At 41.0% G+C, this 13,140-nt stretch overlaps 1 protein-coding gene across 8 annotated transcripts in view; it reads right to left on the bottom strand.

Annotated features, from left to right (window-relative positions):
• Positions 1-13,140, bottom strand: part of LOC132911344 (uncharacterized) — a 129,846-nt gene that overhangs the window by 52,381 nt on the left and 64,325 nt on the right. For 3 of the 8 annotated variants that reach the window (XR_009658971.1, XR_009658969.1, XR_009658968.1), the window contains 2 exons: positions 3,712-4,044; positions 43-3,077 (listed from right to left, as the gene is read on the bottom strand). The gene's annotated coding sequence lies outside the window, so the exon portion shown is untranslated. Of the gene's footprint in view, positions 1-42; positions 3,078-3,711; positions 4,045-4,479; positions 5,373-10,162; positions 10,298-13,140 lie in introns of those variants that run through there. The other 5 variants (XR_009658974.1, XR_009658973.1, XR_009658970.1 and 2 more) reach the window with 5 other exon arrangements.

Genomic DNA, 13,140 nt, shown 5'->3' with positions numbered 1-13,140 from the left:
TTCCAATCGAAATGAATGGTATGATAGCCAGACCATAACGAATAAATATTTGTATTTTATTTGACAATTATAAATTCCATCCACATTAACAAAAGTAAACATTCTCCACTCTATTTCTGTAAGTTTCATTCAAAAATTGAGCCCAAAGTTTAAATAAAAATCGCTATATATCGTTCAATATATACCGCAACGATGACAGAATTCTCAAAACCTGCACCACGACATGTGAGATAATCAGTGGTTGCTCTAATTTTATTATGTATGTTAAAATTGCAGCTCGATGGAGAAGGTATCCCAAGAACTGCACAAGATCACGCCTCATGCACCCTGCAGCGCGGACTTTCGAGCATCCCCTCTTTGGCGCCGCGGGAGTTCGTCGGAGCACACTCTTTCCCGTGCAGTGGATATGCACGGTGTAATCCCTTTCCATTGGGACCGGTAAACATCGGCTATTGAGAAGAGCATCCGCCCTCCGTAAATCCCTGGGCACGTTTAACGCGATCATTTCGAAAATCGGATTTAGCCCCATTGTCCCCACTTAAGGGGATGACACCGATCTTAGCCGCCGCGGGAAGCTACTTTCGTTTGTCGATGCATACCGCAACACACCGTGACAAGGGCCCATTCGGGACATTCTTCTGGACCGTCGATCAACATATGTCCCTATTTTGATGGAGCCGTCGCTCCTTTGAAATGTGATTTTGCAAGAGCAACGAAGCGAAGACGCGATGGAAGAGAGCTACCAACAAAAGAGCTCGCGTTTAAACATTTGTGTTTTAATTTCAAATATTTATCATTTGCGTGCAACTTCGTAAGAATTGATTTGAAATCTGATGTTTCCATGGATTAAATCAGCTTCGTTTCAGGTGTAAAAATTAATTTACGTACCTAGTATTTTATGGACTGTAAATGTGTACACGTTTTAGAATATTTTCATGTATCTGCTTCGTGATTATGGGCACGCCTTTCGCTTAAAAGCTGATTTTGTAAAAATAAATGTAAGAATAAAAGAAAGATAAGGAAACGATTACTAGCATCTATTTTGCGATCAATCAAATGAATCAATAAAATTGTGGTAAAGTTCCATTTTCTAATGTTCTTATCGAATACGTTTTACCTTATAATCTTTAATACTTGGAAAGTAGCCAACTAGGAAATCCACTAGAAGAGACACTATACTATTTCATGTCTTGTATGCTACTGTAAACTTTATAAATCGTTTCAACAACCAGATTAGAAGAACCAACGTAAGAAGCTTTTCTTTTCTAATTTCATTACCGGATTTCCTTCGACACTTGGCAATCTTTGAATCGCATAAAACTGATAAAAACATTGCACACAGCTCTCGACTTTGCCCGAGTAATATCACGTTATTGAACATTATTGCAGTAGATAATCGGTCGAGATAATCTCAGGAAAAAAGTAACCCCTCTCCGGGTAATTTAATCATCCATCTCCCGCTACTATTCCATTCACATCAGTAAAATGCAAATAATGCGCCTTTCGATAGATCTTACGACGATATCGAGATGTAAAATGCAACAGAGGAGAAATACCACACGTTGATGGAGCGTGCAGTACGCTTTCCACAGACGCGACTGCATACAGAGATAGGAAAAGAGGCGAGAGAGCACTTTCGAAAATCTCGTGACTCGCCTCTTCCTTGTCGTGGTAATGCCTTGTAGGTAAAAAGGAGAAACTCCTAGGAAGGGAGGAAGGATGAAAAGAGACGGCCACTGTGGCTCGTAAAAGGAAAACGGAATCGAGGGTGAGCCGTAGTGTGGCCATTTTGTCTGTTTAGTTCCACACGGAGACACCCGATGTATGGACTCCGCGGTGCGTATAATCGCTAATGCTCAACCCCCCTTATCCATCCATGGGGAGGGTTAAAGCCGAACCCCCGCTAATTTCATAGATAGCCCTCGCTCTTTCCACGACACCGTGAATGAACCCCGTGAGATTTTGGAGACACCGTTGGTCCCTGATTGTCTGCTCTTGTAACACGTCGTTATCAATGCATGATAATTAATTTGTGTCTCGCTGCGAGTGCCAACCCATGTTTCGGGGGGTTAGGCAATATTGTCGCGAGATTTTAATGACTGGACTATGCCAGTTCGGGAATGTGAAAGCGTTAACTAGAGACGAAGAAGTTCGAGCAGTTGTAAGAAACTTGAAACTATCTGATAGATATATTGGATTAACTTTTATTGCATATGATTTAGTAAATAAAATGTTTGATAATTTAAAAGGCTCCGCGTAAAGATACGGAGATGTATAGTTAAGGGTTGAAAATAAGAATGAAATTTGAATAATGGTAGAGAATTGTGAAATATTAAAATACAAATGTAAAATATAAAATATAATTAGAAGGTTAAGTCCCTCTAAAAGGTAAAATATGAAAGCTTCTATGTATATAAATAAGAGTCTCTTCTGTTTCTAATGGTATAAGTAAAGAATATATAATAAATGTTACCCCTCTAACACACTTTCTGTTACTGAAACACGATCACCTGTCCCTACAATTACATTCTTCGCTCTACCAGAAATTTCTTTATTTTAGGCGATAATTTGCCTGTATTTAAACAATCGAATCGGTACACCACACGCACTAGTAGCAGTGAATGTGTTAAGAAGCCTATGTACTATTTGTAACTTAAAATATAACGAACTCTGCAAATAAAGAAAGTGCAGTTTACCTTCAATTGTTATTAATATTAATAAAACTGTAAGGAACTGTACGAAATTGTAAATCATCTGTCGCTTTGTTTACCACTTTCCTACCCTGTCAAAATCGATGTTTCCGATCAGCGATCACGAATCAGCATCATTGAATGCTTCAAGTCCCGTCGTTGAGCCATTCTATTCCCTTTCCTTTCTCACAGCGGATCGTTGCAGCCTTTTTGCGGGCTTTTTGCGGCCTTTTGTAAGAAACACACTGACCGAAAATTCCACTTGGTCCATGTCACAGACTTCACGGTCCATTGGATCGTGAACTAGATGCTCCTTGTCGTTCGCGGAGCGGCGAACCCGAAGAATGAACTGAATTGGCCTTTTCCATTTTCGCCAACTCCCTAAGCCTGTAATACCCATTTGCCAATCGAAAACTCCTCTGGCGAACTATTCTAGTTGTATAAAAGGAAAACGTAGCCTGGATATCGAGAACAGATGGATCTGTGGTATTAAACGGTAAACAAACTGTTGATCAGTCGTATGCGATGCTATTGTTCGAATCAATAAATTAATTGAATAACATTAAGTTACTGGATACGTTCTTTTTGTAAATTTAATCAAATGCATGTACGACGGATTAGTTTCATTATTTCAGATTAATAAAAATTATCGATTTTTAAATTCGACGATTCTTGAAATAAATCTGTTATAATTTCTTTTATAGAATAATTTATTATCAATTAAAAATTGTTTCATTGGGACACAGAATATCTTTAACTTTCTCCACTTGTTTCAAGCGCTTTCAGGGTACCTTTTCCAAAACGAAACTCACGTAAGGACATCATACGAATATTCTAGTTACTCCTGACAACTGATAATGACGTATCAATATTTTCTTTATGACATAGTACCTACCACTCAGGATTAAATAATATGATTTATAGCAAATTGCTGCTTCTTTATTATATTCGATAATTAACGATAAAATAAAACACTGGTAACAGTACCACATGGGAAAAGAGATATTTCATATGCACGAACCTAACAGAAAGGATGTCTGCGATAAGACGTTGGTAGGTACGATGTCTGAACACGTCGACGAGTTTTCCATCTTCCGAGCCGAAAAGACCTGAAGGCGAAGTCCCTCGGTCGATCCGTTTAGCCATCAGAGGAGTAGTAGGTATTCGTCTCTGGTCGCCGTCGGCCTCTGATTGTCCTTTATTGGGTTAAATTGAACTTCCTTCTCGTGATACGCGGCTCGCATCAACTCACTCGCTCTGAGTAGTTGCTTAGCTCTTAAACATCTGTGTAGGTACGGGGTGTTCTTGAAGTATCTCGATTTATCTTCGGCCTGCCGGAACGACGCCATTCATCCTAAAGTAGAAAGGAAAATAAAAATCTTGTCACAACTGGACATCAATTTTCAGCGATCATAATGAACATCCGACCAAATAAAAGATACAAACACGCAGCTATAAAATGTCATTTCATTAATTTTCTACGTTACAGAGACGCACTTAGAAGAATCATTGGATCATTTTAAAGACACCTATTATTTGACACTTTCGTCAGAAATGTATATATTTTTCTACAACAATTTTCTAGTTTCTCCTTAAGCTATAATACACCGAGGATCTTTGAATTTTGACAAGATAGAGATTAAAGGACACCCTGTAGATTGGCGGGCGGGCGAGTCATGCGAGCTTAAGAGTTAAGAGTTTGGGTTTGCGCTGCGCAACAATTCGCGAGGGGGCGAACCGCGACTCAGGAATTCAGAGCGGGTAAATACGGTGGGCGTCTTATTCTTACGTGCGGAGAACGCGAATCCCGCGACCTGTGAACCACTCTTAATATATCGTGCCATCGCGTCAAAGGCGTCGCTTTGACCAGCTTGCCTGTCCACCAAGACTCAGCCGAGTTTAACGATGTTAACAACGCCGGCATTCTACCGAAAGAGGCCTCGCTAAACTGGAACGTTCGTCTCTTATTCCGGTCCGCGCTTATTACTCTAGAATCGAACAGGATAAGCGAACACTGTTTCCTGTTACAAATAGATATCGATTTTAGGTACAACAGATCGAATCCTTAGTTTTGTCAGTAAATAAAATTCAATGAAATTTCCTGTTTAACTTCTCCGCGCGATAATCTTTCGAGCGTAGTAAATGAATATGAAAGTTTGGTTAATTTTTCAATAGGAATTGTTGGCCGATGGTTGAGAATCCCTGCTTGAGGGAATCGTACTGATAAGAATGAATTATGCAGATGAATGTTGCGGCGATGTCGCCGATGTATCAAACCGCCTCAACTAGCTCATTCTCCTTCGTTATCTATTCGTTGACGAGCCCGACGTGCGCGACGTGATCGTGGACCAGAAATCCGGACTGTTCCCATGTTCCACTTATAGCATTTGGTCCAATCGCACGCGTCTGACTTTAGACGATGTCTGATAGCCCTAAAATCAACACCAGGCTCGATCCTACTGACGCAAACATCCCTATCAGCCCTGCAATTCGTCACGAATGAAAATCGCGAGGCTACATATCTAAATGAAACATGATCTATGTGCTTACGACTTTAGGTTCCACGTTTAAATTGGTACTTATGGGATGTCCAGTAGATGCGGATTCGACGAATAGATAGCAAAATCCCATTCATTGACAAATTCAAAATGATCCAGATGATACCTAGGTCTCGTGGGCATATGCAAATGTATATTTGCGCTGATTATTTACTTTAAACGAAAGAAATAAACTGAACAAACTATGTAATATTTATTTAAGTAGATATTACGTGTACAACACTAGGAACTCGAGGAACGAATAACAAACTTCCAAGCATTAACAAATGAACAAAATGACTCCTAAATGTCGTAATATATTTGGCTTGATTACTGCCAGCGATACAGATAAAAGAAATAAATAGAATAAACTACGCAATACGCTGTCAATAATTAACGAAAAAAATAAAGGAAAAATTCTTCATTTCCATTTGTTAGTGAAAGAAAGAAATAACATAAATTAGAATAAGAAACAATAACACAAATGTTGTATCTAGATAGCACAGAATACCAAGCCAAGATTAAACATGGCAATAGATCGCGTACGAGGTATTTAACGTATACAAGGAAATTTCGAGGACGGAGAGACGGCTCATGACGGTTCGTCAAGCCCTGGCCAAAATGCCTGGCGCTCCGCACAGTGCCCGAAAAGGCGGTCGCCTCGAGTCCAGCAAGGTAACCGTTAATGATCTTCAAACAAGTCTCGCGTCAATTTCGAGCGGGCAATTCGGTGAGACTGGACTAACAGGTGGAATAAAGGCAACGTAACGAGCCCGAGGTGTAGCCTGAAACGAGCTCGTGGTTGTTAGACTTCTAGAAGCACGAGGCCCGAGAGAAAAAGGTAAAAAGGCAAGAGGGAAAGAGAAGAGCCAGGCGAAGGTGACGATAGATCATTAGGTAGTTGACTTGGTTTAAGTAACGGTGGCTAATTATCCCGGCGAGAGTTAATAACCTAGCGAAAGGAAGAAGCCGAGGGAGGTCACGAGACTGGCATGTCGATATTCGATTCTACTTGGCCGGGGATCTCTCCGGGCCGGCATCGAAGCACGTTACAAAAGTCCGAGTGGCGGAACAGAACGAAGAGAAGAAGGAAAAGGGGGCGCGAGTGGGAAAGGTAAGGAGGGAGGTGACTTAATGATGCCGCATCCGGGAGTCGCCAGGACATTGTACCGCGCAAAAAAGGATCTTATAACGCGTTCACAGCTGGACCCGCATTCTACGTTCCCCGTGTTCGAATGGGAGACCCCGATCCATTAACGACCCGACGCAAACATTAATAATCCGCAGCTTCGCCTCGATTGCCGTGCGGACGCGAGCTGCAAGGTGGCAACCTTGGCCAGGTGACGTAATAGTGGCCCGATCTTTTCGACCCAGCTTCCTGGACTCCATGACTACTGTTGCTGCTGGACCCGTAATACAGGGAAACTATCAGCCAATGATCAGTTGGTCCTTTTCAAGTTTTACACGATACACGAGGAAGTAGTAGATATCGTTTCGTTGCAATAATCAAGTTTGTATCGATTAATATATTGGTGTAAAAGATTTTAAATTGTTATTATATAAATTTTGATATTGTTTCAATTATGAAACTTTTGTTCCCTTGTTCCAAGATTTATGTAAGGAATATTGGATTGAATAGGTGCATTAGTACTGCTCATAGTCAGTTCCATGTGATATTTCCTACTACATATAATATATTGCTGGAAGTTGCTGCTTCTTTGTCATCCATTATTCTCTATTCACAACTATGTTCTTCATATTTCATGATCCTTTATACTATACAATAGTTATATGAATAATAATTGGCTACTTATTTCTATATGGCTGCTCTGCTATAAATTTACAAAAGTAGTCTCGCTATTTCCATTAACAAATCCATCGATGTTCCAAATGTCTCTGAACATCAAGCATCTTCTTATTTCACAGTGATACACATAGTCTTCGACATTCTACACAGTAGTTGTTGAGTATTCGTGGCAATGTAACATCCACCCATAACGCATAATCCTCCGAACAAAACGAATGTAAATCAGAGCAATAAATACTGAATAAATTAATTTGACAAGGAAAGAGGAACAACTCGATCGACTGATTTCCCTGAAAAACAGCAAAATCGGCGAAATAGAGTCGCGTAGCCGTGGACCGTGAGGTAAGGTGATTCGGTTCGATTTCAAAAAAGCATCGGCCTCCCGCGGCGAGGATTCTCGTTCATCCATTCATCCAGCCGCGTGTTACGTTGGTCTTCCACTGCGTGTTGAAAGAAGAGGGCGACGCAGAAGAAGAAGGAACAGAGGTGGAGGAGAATAGAGCGTACAATCACGATGAGTAGCGGCCCTGAGGTGCGAGCCGCGAGTGGAAAGGCTCCCGGGCTGCCAACCTAATAAAGCAATTTGTCACGGTTGTCGTCCGAATGCCAGCCATACATTAACACACAATCTCGCCTCCGAGATAGTCGGCCTCCGTCCTCTTCGTCTTCCTTCCCTCCGACATTGGACCATCCTCACCTTTCCTGTTTTCCTCTTTTTCCATTTGCCACATCGAGGCTTTCTCTGTCCACGACTTCGATCCTTTCGTCACGGTGAAAAAATCTCTCCTATTCCGGTGACCAGGTTAATCCTTTCGACAATAAGGCGCAGTTATCTGCAGCATGAACCCTCATTTATCAATTGAAAAGAATACGCTATTAAAAGACCCTCTGGTCTCTTATTCTTGTGCCAAGAGTTACGACGACGCTTATTTTTTTAGACCGATTTTACGTTAGAAACGTGTTTGGACTACTTTTCTCGTTTAAAATGGCGATGGTGCAAGAGAAACTTCATGTGAAATTCATTTAGAAGGTTTACCCGTAGCATGTTTCGTGCAATACCAATTTTACGTGATTTGTCATCGTGGTCGTATATTTATTACATTTATTCAATATTTTATGTCACAGAATGAATGCTATGAAATTATGAAAAAAATGATTACAGTATACTGCAAAACATTGCAATATACTGCAAATTATTGCTAGATTAATCGAACTCTTGCTTATTGAACTAACCGATCCTATTACATGACCGAAAGAAGATAAATAGCGAGAAGAACTAACGAAATCCTATTACGTAAACTGTTTGCTTGCTAACGAATTCAGATAAGTAGAACTCTACTGGAATCTTATTTCCCTTGAGATACAAAATATCAAACAGCTCGAAGTTGTAGCGTGGATCATCGCTAACCTACGCGACAGAGAAAAACCGTGTCGAAACTTTCTCCTTCTTTTTAGATATCCCAGTTTCGCGTGATTCCGACCAAGTTCTGTTATATAGCTTGAAAACAGAAACAATATTATCTGCTGGTCGATTCGAAGCACACAACGACCAGCCGGATTATTACGCGGTTTTTGCACCGTGACCCTGGAACAACCGGGCTCTCGACGATGGATTCTGACTTCCTCCGCGACGTCGTTGTAAAAGCTACGAGATTCTGCAGCTTCTTGCTACCGGCGAGAAGCAGCACTCTCGAGGTGCGGGACATTCGTGATTGATGGATCCTCTCTCCGAGTGGTCTCTCCGGCGAATCAGACTCGGCCACACTCTCTCTTCTCCTAACGTTCGTTCACAGTTCTTCTTCTGTGGTTGCTTCGCAGTTTCTTCTCACCACTAGAACGTACGCCTTCGCATCCGATGAGAGTCGGCTTTCTAATCAAGAATTATTGGTCACACTCGACTGCTTGGTTCACCTGGTTCTCCAGAAGGTGGTAGCCGGTGTTCTCCTGCGATGCAACGTATCGCAACCATGTCACATGAAGACGGTGTCGATTCGGCAGATGATTAAGGTTCGAAGCATGCAGATTCGAGGAATCAATGTCAGATACCATGTAATACAATGTATAGCAACATGTAATTTCCTCCCCGGACATTGTATCCACGGTTACGATCAAGCCGCTATACACTCTTTTTTTCCATCGATTCGGAATTCCGCCGCATGAAGATATTAAACATGTTACGCGCCACGCCTCGGTAATTCAATTCCCGGAATTGAGCGCGGTGCTCTTTATCGGCTTGCCTCACGGATGATCGCCGCCCCTAAAATCACGGTTCTCGCGGTTGCTCCACGGACTACGACTCGCTTTCTTGTAAAACGTTTAAGATACCGTACACCGTACGCGAAATGCGATCGACATTGTCGTATGGTATATATATATTTTGTATATATATATTAAAATGGTCGTCCACGTGATCCTCCTCCTCGAGCGTGATCGACCTCGGTGTCGTTCAGTTTTAACGTCGTTCCGTCGACTTCGTTTATTTTTGTCTGGCTACAGGATAAAAAGTCTGATCGCGATTTAACGTTCTCTCGAGGAACGAGCAGCTAACATGTTGCTAACTGTTCAGGAAGATGTGCCTCTTTTCAGCAAATTATTTATAAGAAATCGTTCGGTCCCATATGTATTATTTTATTCTGTATAACGGTTGTACAATCTTTCGTTTAGAGCTCGCAAACGATGGTCGGTTTCATTACAAATCATCCGATATTCTCAGAAACACCTAAAGGCAGAAATAACCGGTGTTATTCTGATATCGCCTACTGATAGGAAACACCAACATGTGCATAAATGTTTAAGACCGTAAGATCAGTATTCAGCTGCAGTATAAGAATTGTCAATCTTTAAGGAGATCATAAAAATCAATACCAATATCCCCAAAAGCGCTTGTATATTTTTATCAATTAAACAAACAAAGAATCTGAAGTCCGCTAGTTTGAGAAGGTTAGCGCTCCTGATGTTAGCAAATTTCCCTGGATCATCATGAAAAGACGCAGCTTCGCTCTTATTTCAATCGCTACAAATATCCCAAATCAATGTGCCAACTACTTATTTTTAAAAGGATCATAGAAATTTATTCTCAAAAAATTCCACAAACTCTAAGAATCCAATAAAAGAATTTCTATCGCTACCAGACTTTCTCGAAGGTAGATCGGAATCGATCCAAGCACACGGAGGATTCGAGATAGCACCTGAGGGGGTGGGTTTCGTGCCGAACGAGCTGGCATGGATCCACCGTGTCGTCGACAGTGTTTCCAGTTCAAGGTCAGCGGGAATCTAGGATGGGTCGCATGTCGAAGGAACCGGAGCGACGACGATGTATCGGCGTTCGGTGGTCAGCCACATGGCGAATTAAGGGTCAGCCCATTACCGATTTGACCTCGGATGACCCGGCAGTGTATACAGAGCTGGTTGCGTGCTGCTTGATTCAATTAACCCCACGACACACAAACACGCGCGCATACACGCGTATTGCGTTCTATGCTTACGCGGACGCGTTTGCACGTGTGGGACCGTCGGTCGAGTGGTCGAAGTGCTTCGGTCGTGGAACGAAGCACGACCGATGCCACGACAAATTGGCGAACCTCGTTGTACTCGTGAGGGAATCGTAGAGAAACGGGGCTGGTGGGGCGAATTGAATCTCAGATACGACAATTAGATCGTAGAAACGGGTTTGAGGAAGAAATCGTCGAAGAGAATGTAGTTTTCTGGGAATTACGGGAGTATTGTATTATAAATGGTTTAAATGCCCCATTTAGGTTTTAACTTCTTGAAGTTTATGGGTTTGATGATTAAGGTGTGGTTTGTATTTATAAAATATACAAAATAAAATACTCTTCATGATATTTAATAGATAATATAAATACCTAGATCCTGATTCATTGTCATGTTCACAAAAATACGGATTCCATAAATTATCGATGATACCACTAAGTTAGATTCGTGACTTTAAGTTTTCATTTCCTACGATTGTCGTATTTCTTGCTCTATAACGTCTAATATAATATTTTTAATTTCGCAAAAGTGAAATACTTCTCATTTTAATCGTCACTGCAAATATATATAACCACATATCTCCAAATTCAGATCGTTGTTTGACAAAATAATTGTATCTTTGACTTCGCAAAAATTTCAAACAGCTAACTCAGTTCAATGTTTCTTACGTTACCAAGACATCGCAAAGGAAACGAACGAAGAGAAGAAACACACGTGCCTGTCAAGTATCGAAAAGTGTAGAAACCGGACGGTTTTCGCAGTCCAACAACGGAACCCCACGGTGGCAAATTACAGGCTAGTTTAATTCATATATATATAGATATATATATAAATGTATATATAAATATATATAAATTGTTTCAAATTAGTGGTTTAACAGGCGTGTCCAGTATCATTATCTAGAACGTTAGCGGCAGGACGTGGGTGTTAAAACAGATCAGAAAGTCGTTCGTGGATCGATAAGGTTAAATCGCTCTCTCGTGTTCCGTCTGCAATTTGCGAAAGGACCTCTTAATTCGATGTGGTTTTCTGAGCTCCCCGAACCGACCGTCAAGCACGAACAACGTGTAAATATGTAACGAGTTCATTAGGCTGCTGGTCCGGCGAACTTTCGTGCCCCGCCATAACGGCGATCGTCCTGCTAATTACGGTTTCACCGAATTTCCGCGATTAACGACTCCCTGAGTCCACTTCTTTTCCACCTCCCCTTCTCCAATGTCGGGCATCGACGTCTTAACGACGAACAACCTTCAATGATGGAACTGATTAATCATGGCTGTCTTTACCCTCCATCAGTGTAACCCAGAATTAAATTTCGCGAAATAAGTGTATGTCTACCTGTGTTTAAGCGAAGAAGAGCGGAAACGCTTGAAGAAATATATTCACGAAAGCCTGATGCAAACGCAATTAATCTTATCAGGCGTTTCGTGTAATTTTATATTACTATCCTTCATCCCTTTCTCTTCGATAAATAAAATTCTTATAACATCGTCGGATATATGGGCCAAATATTATATCTCGATCATATATCAATTTTTCTCTTTCTCAATGTTGGGAAACATTGACCTGACAGCACAGAAAATTTATGTTTACCGTCGTTGCAAACAAAAATTTCATTTATCCGATGCTCGCTAATATTAGAATTATCGAAATGGTCAAAATGACTAATTCGTAATTTTTTATACAAGTTTTATAATTCTCCTATTGTACATATACACTGCACGTTATTCTTTATCCTTGTATATTTTGATCTTTTTTTTTACGCAAATTTTCTATTTTAATCGTCGGTCCTTCTAGCGTTAATTTCTCGTGTGTGCATATATAAGCGAATAAGGGAGATAAGATTGAAAGAAGCTATTCCTTGCAAGTCTGTAATGGTCTAATTGACGTGTGATCTGGAAAACGAAGAAAGAAGAGAAGCCCTTAGGAAGAACCGAAATCGTCGATCTCGAAGAGACAATCGGCTGGTGCAATCAGTATCATGTTTTCCCCCTCGGTTGCTTTGGTTCCTTTTATCCTTTTATGCAACGTTAACGCCCAACAAATGGACCTCTCGACTTCTATCGTGTCAACGCATTTGATAAGAGGCGAGGTCACCCGGTTACCAGTCAACAGATGCGTCCAATTGGCCGGCCTAATGCTATTGCAGCATAGCCGGCAGCGTACCAAGCACAAAAAGTATACGTGCATTCGCGTTACCAAGAAAAGTATCCTACCTCCACGCGAATCCAGAGAATATAGCCTACGAAGTAAGTAAATTGAAGAGGAACGCTGTTATCCGAGTTCGTATTTTCCTCTGATTCGAACTAGTTTGTTGGAACAGCGATTTATTTCACGGAAAAAGCGGTGGAACGAGAACAAGAAACGAGCCGAGGAATCGTGCGAACATGGGTTTCTAGATTTAGATTGCTCGTTAATTCAGCCTTTACTTTGTGTTACGACAAATTGGCTGGCGTTAAGATTCAGGAGTATAATTCAAATTGAAGGGTTCAGTGAAGGGAAGTGATATAGGTGATGAAATTTTTAATTTGAGGAGAGCGTGAGCGTAATTAAATTGTGATATAGAAATCAGTATGCCTTCAAACATTAACCCTTTGCACCTCTATCTTTTTAC

This window comes from Bombus pascuorum, chromosome 10 (genome assembly GCF_905332965.1).
Source record: "Bombus pascuorum chromosome 10, iyBomPasc1.1, whole genome shotgun sequence".
Classification (NCBI taxonomy): Eukaryota; Metazoa; Arthropoda; class Insecta; order Hymenoptera; family Apidae; genus Bombus; species Bombus pascuorum.
Note: the sequence above shows the minus strand (reverse complement) of the source record. Positions and strands in the feature narration are given on the sequence as shown.